The following is a 13,539-nucleotide window of genomic DNA, read 5'->3' as shown; positions in this document are numbered from 1 at the left end:
GAGAGCCGCCCGGCCAAAGATGCTGGCGCCCGGCCGGGCGAGGGAAGCAAGGCTGGCACCCGAAGTCGCGCCCGGCCGGGCGCGAGAAATGTACCTGATAAAAAAGGCGCGCCCGATCGGGCGTGTATTATTGTTAGGGGACGATTAGCGTCGTTTAAGTTTTTTTTAGTTTAGAATTCTTACGGAGTATAAGTACTACTCCGTAAAACGAGTTTAGTATCTTCTTTTTACTACTTTTACTCTCTCTTAATTATTGCTTAGATTTTCTCTCTCTCTACTTAGCTTTTAGATTAGTTTCTCTCTCTTATACTTGGTTCTCAACTTTATTCTTAATTCCAGGTTTATTTTGGTAACGATTTCTCTTCTCTTAATCTTAGTTATTTACTTTATTCCTTTGATCATGTCTTGTTTTATTGCTTTGATTAGTTTATATTTAATTATGTGTGAGTAGTTTTAATTCTAGGGTTTGTGGGGATCCATAAATAATATGAAGGGTTAATTTATTGTTGTTAATTGTCAATGCTAGATTAATCTCCTATTGATTGATTTAATGCTCTGTGACTAGATTTGCGCAGATCTTTTATGCATGAGTTTAACAATATGGATTCGAGATTCGACATATGAGAATTGATGTTTAGGTCTAGTTTCAATAGGCAGGTTAATTTATAAATGGTTGAGTCGAGATTCGAAAGATGAGATTTAATACCGGTAAATTAATTGTGTGATTGTAATATGTTGCGAAAGCCCTTTATGATCTGATTAATGTATGCATTGATGATTGATTATTATGTTTTACCCTGGAATATTATTTATTGGTGAACCTATACCCTAGATCCTTTTATATATTGTTTTCTCCTTATTCTTAATCTCTGTAGTTTAGTTTATTATCCAAATTTACATATTGGTTACTTTATAATTTAGATTACTTTAATTAATTAGGAATAGAAAGACTCGTTTCTTTGTGGATTCGACCCTACTTCCCTATCTACATTAGTTAGAGGATTTAGGAATTACTTTTGATTAGGGGATACGACTTTACCCTGTCAATTCCAATTTTAAATGTTATATTAGATATGTCGACCTTTCCAAAGACATGTCATATGCTCAAATGCAACCGTTGGAACATAAGATATAAAGTCCAAAAGATCAGGAAAACATAAAACTTTCAAGAACTTAAAGAATGAACATTATACAATTTGTGTCAGCCTATTATATATACCTCTAGTAAATATTTTTCATAAAATATTTTAAATTAAGTCATTTGAGGAAGCTATAAATTACTCATGCCTTAAATTAATATTAATCTCATCTAAAAGGAGACTCATGTGTATCATTTTAAGATTAAAAAATATTTTTTTTCAAGTCTTCTTCATACCCTATGGCTATATGAAAGGAGCATTATAAATAATTTATTTATTTTGGAATATAATGCCTTACAACTTTTAAAGAACTTTTGTTAAGCCTTAATTCCATCATCGTTTACAAGGGCAAAATTTCCTTATGCATTTTTAATAAAGAGACAACTTACTTTTAATTAAGTAAAACATGGCTTTGCATGCTTGTATCATTTTAGGAATAAAATAAATCTTGTGAGTTATGGTTTATGGCTTATATTTAAATAAGAGGGTAAAATTGAACATTCAATCATGACAGGTTATAAGATGATCTATTTGCCGTGGAGAATTATACTTTTAAAGTTTCATTATCTTGGATAGATCGCTTACATAATCGAACATGATTAAGGTTTTCAATTCACTACCTATACTATCATTCGGATTTAAGCGATATGGAACGTCCATTTTGCATAAGTCAATTTCATACAATCCAAATACATTTCCTTCGTATTCCTCTCGATTCACACCTAATAAAATGCCCTTTAAGAATACTTAAATAAGCCCATACAATCTCTTTTCAGAAGTTGGTCAACCCTAAAGTCGTTAATTGAAACGCATTTTATAAAAAAAAAAAATCATTCTCCTCAAAGAAACTCCTATGGTGGCGTTGATTCTAGTGACTTCCTTGATGTGTCTAATTTATATAGTATTTTACACCCATCCCTTGGTCATAATTAGTAGTGTTTTTGCCTCTTTAGCGCCACTTTTATTACTAATTGGTGTTTTCTAGTGTTTTCGTAGTTTTGTAGGAAATTGCACTTTTGGAGCATTTTCCCGGGTTTTCATGTAGCAACTACGGACATTGGAGGAGCACGATCGTTTTTGAAGCTCAAGGCCGGTTAGAGTCATCGAACCGGTGATTAAGGACTAAGTATTTGAATTTTTGAGGCAATTGGACCAAGCGATTCAAATCCCCAAGGAGAATATTTGGTTTGGGCCATAGTTACGAGCCAAAACGAGGAGTCCAAGAGTGGACATGCCCCGCCACCAGAGAATCTGCCCGAAGGCGCGCCCGACCGGGCGGGGCGAACATTGTTGCAGCAGCTATCACACCCGAACTCGCGCCCGGCCGGGCGCGAGAAATACTCACTTGAAGAAAAAGGCAGGCCCGGCCAGGCGTTGTGGCGCCCGACCGGGCGCGTCTCTGATGTTATTATTAGCATCGGATTAGTTTGTTTTAGCTTAGGATTTCTTGCTTAGTATAAATACGATTTTGTTAAGCAAGTTTAGTACACTTTTACACACTCTTTACTTCTTATTATCTCTCTACTTAGATTATTTTCTCTCTCTAGATTTCTCTCAACTTAATCTTGTTCTTGACTCAACTTTGTAGTTCCGTCGATTTTGGTAATGATTTCTTCTTTATTAATTTCAGCAATTTTATTCTTTCATTCCTTTATGACTTGTTTAATTGTTTAGACTTAATTATGTCTGAGTAATTTCCTTTCTAGGGTTTGTGGGGATCCAATAAATAATATGAAGGGGTAATTTATGATTATTGATTGTCAATGCTTAATTAATTTCCTATTGATTGATTTAATGTTATGCAATTAGATTATGCCTGGTTTAATTGTATGAGTTTAGCAATATTGATTCGAGATTCGAGAGATGGGAATTGATGTTTAGGCTTAGTTTCAATATGCAGACTAATTTATAAATTGTTAGGTCGAGATTTGAGAGATGAGATTTAATACCGGTAAATTAACTCTATGATTGTAATACGTAGCAAAAGCCCTTTATGATCTATTTAATTGATGCATTGATGATTGATTGTTATGTTTTACCTTGGAATATTGTTTATTGGTGAACCTATGCCCTAGGCCTTTTAATATTTGATTCCTCCTATTTTATTCTCCCTACTCATATTCTTCGTAGTATAGCCTTTTATTTAAAACAATTTGTTACTTGATAATTTAGATTGCTTTTAATTAATTAGAAATAAATTGACTTGTTTTCCTGTGGTTCGACCCTACTTCCTATCTATATTTAGTTAGTGGTTTTAAGAATTACTTTTGATTAGGTGATACGACTTTAGCCTGTCAAAATTTGGCGTCGTTGCCGGGGAAATAGTTTTATTTTTATTTTCTGATTATTATTTTAGTCTAGATTATCCCCTCTTGTCTCAGAGAACGTTAGTTCTTTAAGGCGATTCTCATATTTGTCTTTTAGTTCTTTGTTTATGCCCAGGTGTTCCAGATCAGGTTACATTCCATTCGATCTTGAGATCGATCACTCTTTCCATAGACAAAAGAATCTCTACAGACAAATCCTGGCGGGCTCTGAGGAAGACAATAATCGAAGAGACCCTCCAACTGATTCCAGTGATTCAGAAATCCCTTCTGATCCAGAATCAGAGATGGCAGCACCTAAGAAGCTCAGCGATTATTCGCAGCCAAAGCTTACAGATTTTCCACACCTTACTCCCACTCCATCCCTTGATGGAGTGCAATTTGAAATCAAACCCTAATTTATCACAATGATAGAGAGGAAGCAATTCAGTGGAGCTAAGGGTGAAGATCCTAATCTTCACATTGCAGATTTCTGCCAGTATTGTAACACCATTAGACAAGCTGGGGTCGAGCAGGACCAAATTAGGGAGATTCTTTTTCCTTTTTCATTATGTGCAAAAGCTAAATAATGGTATAATGGTTTGAATAGAACTGCACTTGGTATTACTGACTGGGAAACTCTTGCCTTGAATTTTTATAATAAATATTACCCTGCAGAGAGAACAGATGTACTAAGGAGTGCTATTCAGAATTTTGCCCAAGAGGCCGATGAAACTCTATATGAGGCTTGGGAGAGGTTCAAGGATCTACAGAGAGAATGCCCCCACCATAATCTGGCACAATGGCAGTTGATCCAAGCCTTTTACAATGGACTTGGAAATTCATCTAGATCAATTCTAGATTCTGCAGCTAGTGGGAGATTCATGAATCTTAATGTGGAAGATGCAGGATAGGTTATCGAAGATATGACAATACATAATTCCCAATACGGAAATCCGAGAGGGTTTGCTAACAAAGGAAAACATAATGTCGATTCTGTATCCTTTTTGCAAGCACAGTTAACATCTATTTGTCAGAAACTAGATAATCTTACTGTTGTTCCTAACTAGGGGTGAGCGTAGCAGGGTACCCTGTAAAAATATCAGGACCCGGAACCGGAACATGTTGCAATAGGTTCCTAAAAATAGGAACCGGAACCGGAACCTGTTGCAACAGGTTCCTAAGAATTGAGAACCGAAACCGGAACCTGCAGGTTCCGGTTCCTAAACAGGGTACCCTGTCTGTCAAAGTAAGTTTAATAGTTACTTGATAAATTGTGACAAATTTATTTTTTTTTAAAATAGATGATCACAATAAAAGCTTACAACTTTGTATATTACTTCAAATATAACAAACCAACACTAATTGCCTAGAATTTTTAATACCATATAGGTTCCGGTTTCATGTACCCTATAGGGAACCTATACTAATAGGGTACCCTACATGTTCTAGATCCAAAATTTTATTACCCGGAATCAGAACCTGTTGCAACAGGTTCCTAATTTTATTACCCGGAACCGGAACCTGATCAACAGGTTCCGGGTTTGGAACCTGTGGTTCCGAACAGGTTCCGGTTCCATATCAGGGTACCCTGAATTTTTGCTCACCCCTATTCCTAACTCTGTAGCTAATGTTTCTGTTGTTGCTAACAATGAAGCTTTTTGTGAAAATTGTGGAATTCTAGGGCATTGGGGGCAAGATTGTAGGAGTTCCATGGAGCAAGTTAATGCCTTTCAAACTTATAGGAAAAATAACCCATACTCTACCTCTTATAATCCTGGCCTCCGGAACCATCCATATCTTTCTTACCGGAGTACCAATGTACAAAATCCTCCACCTCCACAACAAACACAACAGCAACCCCCACCACAGCAAAAATATCACCATCCTAATTATGGCCAGAAAAACCAACCACAATCCTCCTCATCTTCTGACCCTGCTATGACAAAAATGAGAGCAATGCTTTCAAGCATGCAAAAGCACATGGAGAGTAGGGATGCACAAATTGATTCAAACATATCCCACAATAAAATCATGGATAATCAAATTGCGCAAATTTCATCTACCCTACAAACCCGTCAGCAGGGAGCTCTACCATCGCAACCAATCCATCCCACAGATCATGCTAATGCAATCACTCTAAGGAGTGGTTCACATTATGATGGACCTCCTATGCCAAAGGAAGATGGACCTGTTCCTGATCCTAATTCCTTTATACCAAATGATAATCCTACTTTATACCAAATGATAATCCTATTAACCCTACAGGGCTACAAAAAGATACTAACCCTTCTAATGTTTCTTTGTAGGGTAAATCTTAGGATAAGGGAGGAGATGTGTAGAGCCCAGTTATCAAACTACCATTCCCCAATAGACAATTGAAGAGTAAGTTTGATAAACAATTCGGTAAGTTTTTGAAGGTTGTGAAAAACTTACAGGTAACAGTTCTTTTCACTGATTTAATCACTCAGGTTCCTGCATAAGCTAAATTTATGACAGATATTTTGACTAGGAAAAGGGCCTTTGATGAGGTAGAAACTGTAGCTTTTACAAAGGAATGTAGTGCTTTATTGCAAAATAAATCCCCTTCTAAGTTAAAGGATCCTGGTAGTTTTTCTATCCCTTGTCATATAGGTGATGTCTTCATTGATAAAGTATTGTGTGATTTGGGTGCTAGTGTCAGTGTTATTCCATCGTCTGTATGTTCTAAACTTAAAATGGGTGATTTAAAAGCTACTAATATAACTTTGCAAATGGCAGATCGTTCTGTTAAGTACCCTTTAGGTATTTTAGAGGATGTCCCTGTCAGAGTTAGTAAATTTTTTATCCCTGTTGATTTTGTTTTTTTAGACATGGCTGAGGATACACAAATTCCCATTATATTAGGTAGGCCTTTTCTCCATACTGTTGGAGCCATTATTGATGTCAAAAATGGTAAACTAACTCTTTCTGTTGGTGATGATAATGTTACTTTTAATTTAGGGAAAGTTTTGAAAGGACCTATGCTAGAGGAAAATTGTTTTTTAATTGATGTGATTGATATAATGGATGATATTTGTGATGAAAGCTTACCACAGGTTCATGCAAGGGATCCCTTGGAGGAAATTCTTTATGGAGATTTATATGCACATAATGCAAGCGTCTGGGGTAATGAAGTGGATGCCATTGAAAAAGCTCTTTCCCTATAAGAGCTAGACCCCAAAGAGACCATGAAGGTAGTGAATTTAGTTCATGAATCAAAACCTACAGAGGATAAGAAACCTGAACTAAAACCTCTCCCTTCTCATTTAAAATATATTTTTCTTGATGAGCAGAAACTATACCCTGTGATCAACAGTACTGCACTTGATGACCCACAAACTTCCCAACTTCTAGAGGTTCTTCGAACCCATAAAAGAGCAATTGGGTACAGTATTGATGATCTTAAGGGTATTAGCCCTGATTTTTGTATGCACAAGATACATTTAAGGGCAACTATAAGCCCTGTATTCAACCCCAAAGAAGGTTGAATCCTAATATGCAGGAAGTAGTCAAGAAAGAGGTTATGAAATTACTTGATGCAGGTATTATCTATCCTATTTCTGACTCTAAGTGGGTAAGTCCTGTATAGGTGGTTCCTAAAAAGGGTGGGATGACTGTGATTAAAAACGAGAAAAATGAATTGATTCCCACTAGAACTGTTATAGGGTGGCGTATGTGCATTGATTATCGTAGGTTAAATATCGCCACTAAAAAGGACCACTTCCCCCTTTCCTTTATTGATCAAATGCTTGAAAGGTTAGCTAATCATAAGTTCTTTTGTTATTTGGATGGGCATTCGGGATTTTTCCAAATTCCAATTCACCCTGAAGATCAAGAAAAGACTACATTTACATGTTCTTATGGTACTTTTGCATATCGTAGGATGCCATTAGGTTTATGTAATGCCCCCGCTACCTTTCAACATTGCATGATGAGCATTTTTTCTGATTTCATAGAGTTTATTATGGAAGTCTTTATGGATGATTTTAGTGTGTATGGTTCTTCATTTGATGCATGCTTAGTAAATCTCACTAAAATCTTGAAAAGATGTGAAGAATGTAATTTGGTTCTAAATTGGGAGAAATGTCACTTTATGGTGACAGAGGGAGTAGTTCTGGGTCATATTGTATCTGATAAGGGTATACATGTAGATAAAGCTAAGATTTCTGTGATTGAGAAATTACCTCCCCCAGTAAATGTTAAGGGAGTTAGAAGTTTCTTAGGTCATGCGGGGTTTTATCGTCGCTTTATCAAACTAACTCAACTTTTACTCAAGGATGCCCTTTTGTAATGGCGAGTGTCTTGAGGCTTTTAACAGGATAAAGCAGGCTTTGATATCGGCACCCATCATATGTGTACCCAATTGGAATTTTCCTTTCGAGATTATGTGTGATGCAAGTGACTTTGCACTAGGATCCGTGCTCGGACAGAGAAAGAACAAAGTTTTGCATGCTATTTATTATGCAAGTAAAACTTTGGATGAAGCCCAAGTTAACTATGTGTAGACACCCATTTGTGTCTCCCCAAAACCAAACCCAGTGATGAGTACCTTTCGCGTCGAATCATAATCGAATGAAACGAAAGTGTGGAAAGGTCTAGTGTTGCGGAAAGTTTTATTTCTTTTCTTTTCTCTCTGTTTTTGAAAACTTTATTTTGAGAAAACAGCCAATCCAGTTTGGTTGGTCCATGATATGGGTACATTAGTGGTGTAGTTGGATGGGGATTGCAAAGACCTTTCCAACGATATATTATAAGCCCAATTCCGATTAATATTGAGGAAGTTATGGCCAATTTACTAAACTGGGCCCGGTTTGAGCTTTATGTACGACCCAATGATCTAGGGGAGGGCCTAATATGATTTATCATTCCTAATGCAATTAGGAATGGTTTTGGTCTTCTAGAATCTTCTAGAAGGTTCTTTTCATTCCTAATTCAATTAGCATTGATAAGTTGACTTTGTTGACTTTTTAGAGTTTTAATCAAAATCAAATAGCATTTTCGAAGAAATTATATTATTTTATCTTCCAATACGGTAAACTTATCAGATTTTCGAAAACGCGTTGAAATCCAGTTTGGCGTCCAACCCTAGGCCTTGGCACCTGGAACCAGGCTTGGCGCCAGGCGCTAGCCACTGCCCACTGGTGCCTGGCGCCAGCTAGCCAGGGTTGGCGCCAATCCTGTTTTGCGATCGTCAGACTCTGTTTTGTTAAATTATCTTTTTTTGGCTGATTTTCTCTATAAATATCGTATCAAAAACTCCGTTTTCATTCATCTACAATTCATTCATAATCTACATCTATCATTCACCAATTCTCTCAATTCTCAAGTATTCTTTAGCATTCAATTCTTTCTTGCTTTTTCATACAAAATTCCGCATTCACAAGATCTAGAAACACCTAGCCATATTCGAGGTTGCCTTCGCCCTAGACGTGAAAGGTTTTAATTTCTGAGGGTTTGGTCCCAAATCTCTATTTAAATTATTTAATTTAATTGCTTTGATTATTATTTTCCTTGAAGTTACTAACGTGTGTATTTTGTCATTAGAAAGAGGTACGAGGCATCAAAGTAAGTACTTTAATTGATTTGATTGATTTATGATGTAGATATCATGTTTATATTGTTATTATGATTCCTAGTATCATGTCTAGGTTATTTTTTATATTAAATATGATTGCTATGATGCTTCTTATGTTCTTCCTAATACTAATTCATGTTAGTATCATGTTAGGGTTAAAGATTTGATTTTTATCGCTTAGTGACATGCTAGGGTTTGTTATTAATCTTGTTAGTATCATGCCTAAGATCTTGCTATTTTTATTATGCTTTAATATTAACATGAATATGATTATGATTATAATTGTTATAATGATTATGAATATTATTATTTTGATGATTATTTTATTTATGATAATTATTTCAATTATTATTAATATGATGATTATTTTCTTTTATGATTATTATCATGATTATTTCAATTATAATTTATTTTTATAATGATGATATTCATTATTATGTTGCTTGATGCTTATTATTTATTGCTTGATCACACCTTTTATTGCATGTTTAAAGGGAATTGGTACTTGTAATCACGCTTAATAAGATAATTTAATAATCTTGTTAGGGTTAACTTTGATTATAATTCAAGTGATCGCCAATAATAGATTTGTTTGTGCATTATATTCAACCAACATAGATTAAACAGGTTTAGGGTTAATCTATTAATTGCATGTTAATTAAAAAGCGCACATGAATACGATCAGAATAAAGTAGAGGTCTATTATTAGGGCAGGTTCAATCTCTTTTAGGTTGGATTTGTACCTTCATCCCCGGACCCTTATTTGGTTCATGACCTTATGGAGTTGACGATCTCTTGGATCGTTAAGGGGTGTAGCCTTCACCTCGTGATGGTTTACAAGTTCCTTAAAAACTTGTTGGCGACTCTTTTGCTCTATCTTCTTCCCTTTTGGACGCCACCGTACTTTAGTGTATGATCACAGTGGGGTTCAAGCTAGTAGGATTTTAAAGGCTTGAAATTATTCCCTACAGTTTTTGGCGACTCCACTAGGGAGGATTTCTATTTTAATTCCTGAATTTGTTTCGGCAATGATTTAGAATGAGTGGATGAGACTCGAAAAGTTCTAAGTATTTCATGTGCGTAATTTTGATTAACATTATTGTCATATGCATAAAAAGGTTCTCATTGGAAAGACCATCCGTAATGAGTCAAAAACATAGGATTTTACACGTAGGAAATTTGAGAAATGTCTTTCACAACTAGGACTGAAATAACACCGCGCGAAACTGGAAGATTTTATCGAGCACAGAAAGCTGCTGAGGCATGTGGGAAGTAGCGTCAGGGGCCAGAGCTTGGCGCCAAACTTTTAGCCGTAGCGCCAGACGCCAGTATTGGCGCCAGGCGCTACAGCTAAAAGTTGGCGCCAGTCTCTGTTTGCTGGCGCCAATTTCCCCCAATACCGAGCCAGAAATATGCGGTCTAATTTCGACTGGTTTTTCGTATTGTTTGCTCGATCCTACTTCCTGATTGAATTTTTTTCTCACTTTTCTGAAACCCATGTGTTCTACATATGGACATAACCCTCTGGGAATTCATGCTCCATCTACCCGATTGAACGCTCCTGGCAACAAAGGGTACATCCGAGATGTTGAATTCACCAAACCATGGAAGCGAGTTTTTTCTAAAACTCGCGGTGTCCCATCCACTCGCGTCAACCCTTCACGGTTAGGCTTCCGCGCGGTGCATCCGGACAATTAACCATGGACCCTATTTGACTAAACCATATCCCGAACTTTAGAGAACTAGAGCCATGGTTAGGTTGCGAACTCATTGCATCATATTGTGCCTACTTGACTAATTGTGCATTATTTGTTGTGCATATATATTCTATGTCTCTCTTAACCGTTTGTTGATTTGTGTTGAGACTAAAATTAATGACTTAAAGAACTTTGCCTATTTAATTAATTAATTAATTAATTTGAGTCAATAAAGTTTTTTTAATCGGAATTGACCTAGTACGACTTTAGGCATACCCCAGTTGACTAATAATACCGAAAACAGTCCCAGACCGAAGCTCCAATATTGGCGCCAAAGTCTGAGCTGTAGCGCCACATTATAGTGTGTAGCGCCAGACATTTACTAAATTGTCTGGCGCCAACCACCATAATGCGACGCCAGTCCTGTCGCTTGGCAGACAGTTCGGATTATTTGTCGAGTCATCACCTAATGTCTAATTAATCAGTTTTCTGTTTAATCCGGTTAATTTTGCTGACAATAATGCTTAATTGAATTAATGTTCGAGTTTAGGCACTAAGTCCCATGGTCTTACACAAGAGTCCAAGCATGTCACTTACACTCAATGCACACACCAATACACATGTTTTGACCATGATTAAGAGAGTCTTGTGTGCGCGTTTTTTTCGTCATTTTTTTTAAGGGGGTAAGTCGGATATTAATCCTCCAATAAATAATAATACTTAGTTCCCTAAAAATATGTACTTTTTTTAAAAAAAAAAAAAAAACCATAAAGTCAAGTCGATTCGAGTCAAGTAATTAAAACGCAAATTGGCTTAATTTACAGCGCGTGGTCAAGAAAGGAAGGACGATTAATTAAAGATAACCTCTTCGCACAAGTCCAACTTTTTGACAAACCTATAGCTCGCAAGAGGAAAGCAAGAGTTATAATGGCAACTCAAGAAGAATTCAATGACCTCAAGAACCAACTGGCTACTGTAACTGAGACACTGAACCTTCTCGCACTTAAGATCGATGATCCCATGAAACAACAACAAATGGACCTCATGCAAGAGAGCCTGAGCAAGTTGTCCAGTGACTACAAGTTTCAAGAACTCACATCCCAAGGCGTCTCGGTGGATAAAGATCTTCTTCCGCAGAAGTTCAGCGCCAACGACATCCAAAAATTTAGGGCAATTGACAACCCTTACTTCCATTTAAGAGCATTTGAAACAATAATGAGTATCAAGGGTATCGATAAGAAAGTCTTCCCTTCTCTGTTCTCACTATCTCTCGAGATCGTTTGTCAACAATGGTTCTTTTCTCTCGAAAAAGAAAAGACCTCTACCTGGGAATCCATAGCAAACGCTTTCGTTGATAGGTACAAATGCAACATTCAAGTCGAAACTGACCATAGAGAACTTGAAATCCTCAAACAGAAAGAGAATGAAGGCTTCACTGCTTTCTTTAACAAGTGGAGAGAAACCTCAGCTAAAATGATCGAGGTATCAAGTGAAAAAGAGTCCGTGAGACTGTTCATTAAAAATCTCCAAGAAAAAATTCCAAACATCTTAAATATCAAAATAACCTTCATACCTTTAAGGCTGTTTATGATATTGGGATCAATATTGAAGATGACTTGGTTAAATCTAAAGCTGCCAACAATAGCTCCAATAGTGGCTGGAAAGGAAAGAAGAACGACAATCCTTCTTCTTCCAAAACCGCCCACTCAAATAATGTTAGCACCTTTAATCTAGGTTAAGTCCTCGCCATGAACAACCAAGGACAAAGGAAACCATTTAGGAGGAACTTCACTCCTATTGGCATGAGTTATGACACCGCATTTGATTGATTAAATGCAAAAGGTCTTATAACTCCCATTGGACCATTTGGAGATCCACCAGTTGAGAAGAGGTCGGCTAACTGGAACCCCAACGCACATTGCAAATATCACCAAGGTAGGGGCCATTCTACTGAAAGCTGTTGGAAGCTTAAGGAAGCTATCCAAGACCTAATTGACAGTAACAAGCTGCCGTTTTCCCCAGCCAGTAAGAAGCCAAGTATTGACAATGCACCTCTAGCTCATACTTTGGCTATCTCCGATGAAGAAAGCGAAGTTGACCCCTCATTTCTCATTAAGCCTGTCAAAGCAACCAATGTCGAAGAAGGAGAAGAAGAGATCTTTTTCGATGTCAGAGATAACCTTCCAAAACCAGCAAACAAGGAAGACATACAATTGCTCACACTGTTTATGAGGGAAACATCGCAACTATTACGTGAAACTCTCAAAGTTGTGAACGAACTTCACAAGAAATATGATGAACTTCCATGTCCAAAGGATAAACCTAAAAGAGAATTCACACCCATAGGAATGACCTACGATGCTACTTTTGATCGCCTCTACGATCAAGGACTAATAAAACCTATTGGTCCAACAGAGGATCCAACGCCAGAAAAGCGATCTCCAAGATGGGATCCCAAATCCTACTGCAAGTACCATCAAGGAAATGGTCATACTACAAATAAATGCAACAGGTTTCAAAACCTCATTTAAGATCTTGTGGAAGCTAATAAGATCTCTTTACCTCTAGCTAGCAAGGGAACGACTTATGAGGAAAAGTAATTTCCCTTACAAGTCACCGAAAAACCCAAGAAGAGCAATAGAGTTTACACTCCAATTGGGATCCCATATGCACAAATGTTCGAAATGCTCTCCGAGAGTGGCAAGGTCAAACCTTTCGAACCGAGACCATTTGAATCATTAAAAAGGACAGATAGATATTACTGTCAGTACCATCAGTCAGGGGGGCACACCATAGAAAACTGT

General features: G+C 36.9%; 1 non-coding gene across 1 annotated transcript; it reads right to left on the bottom strand.

The window, feature by feature from the left end:
* Positions 1–4,131: 4,131 nt before the first annotated feature.
* Positions 4,132–4,238, bottom strand: LOC145637428 (small nucleolar RNA R71). Its single transcript, XR_014114213.1, has one exon. It is a non-coding gene; the product is annotated as a small nucleolar RNA R71 (small nucleolar RNA).
* Positions 4,239–13,539: the final 9,301 nt, after the last annotated feature.

Source organism: Chenopodium album, chromosome 6, assembly GCF_948465745.1.
Source record: "Chenopodium album chromosome 6, dcCheAlbu1.1, whole genome shotgun sequence".
NCBI lineage: Eukaryota > Viridiplantae > Streptophyta > Magnoliopsida > Caryophyllales > Amaranthaceae > Chenopodium > Chenopodium album.
This window is presented reverse-complemented; position numbering and strand designations above follow the sequence as displayed.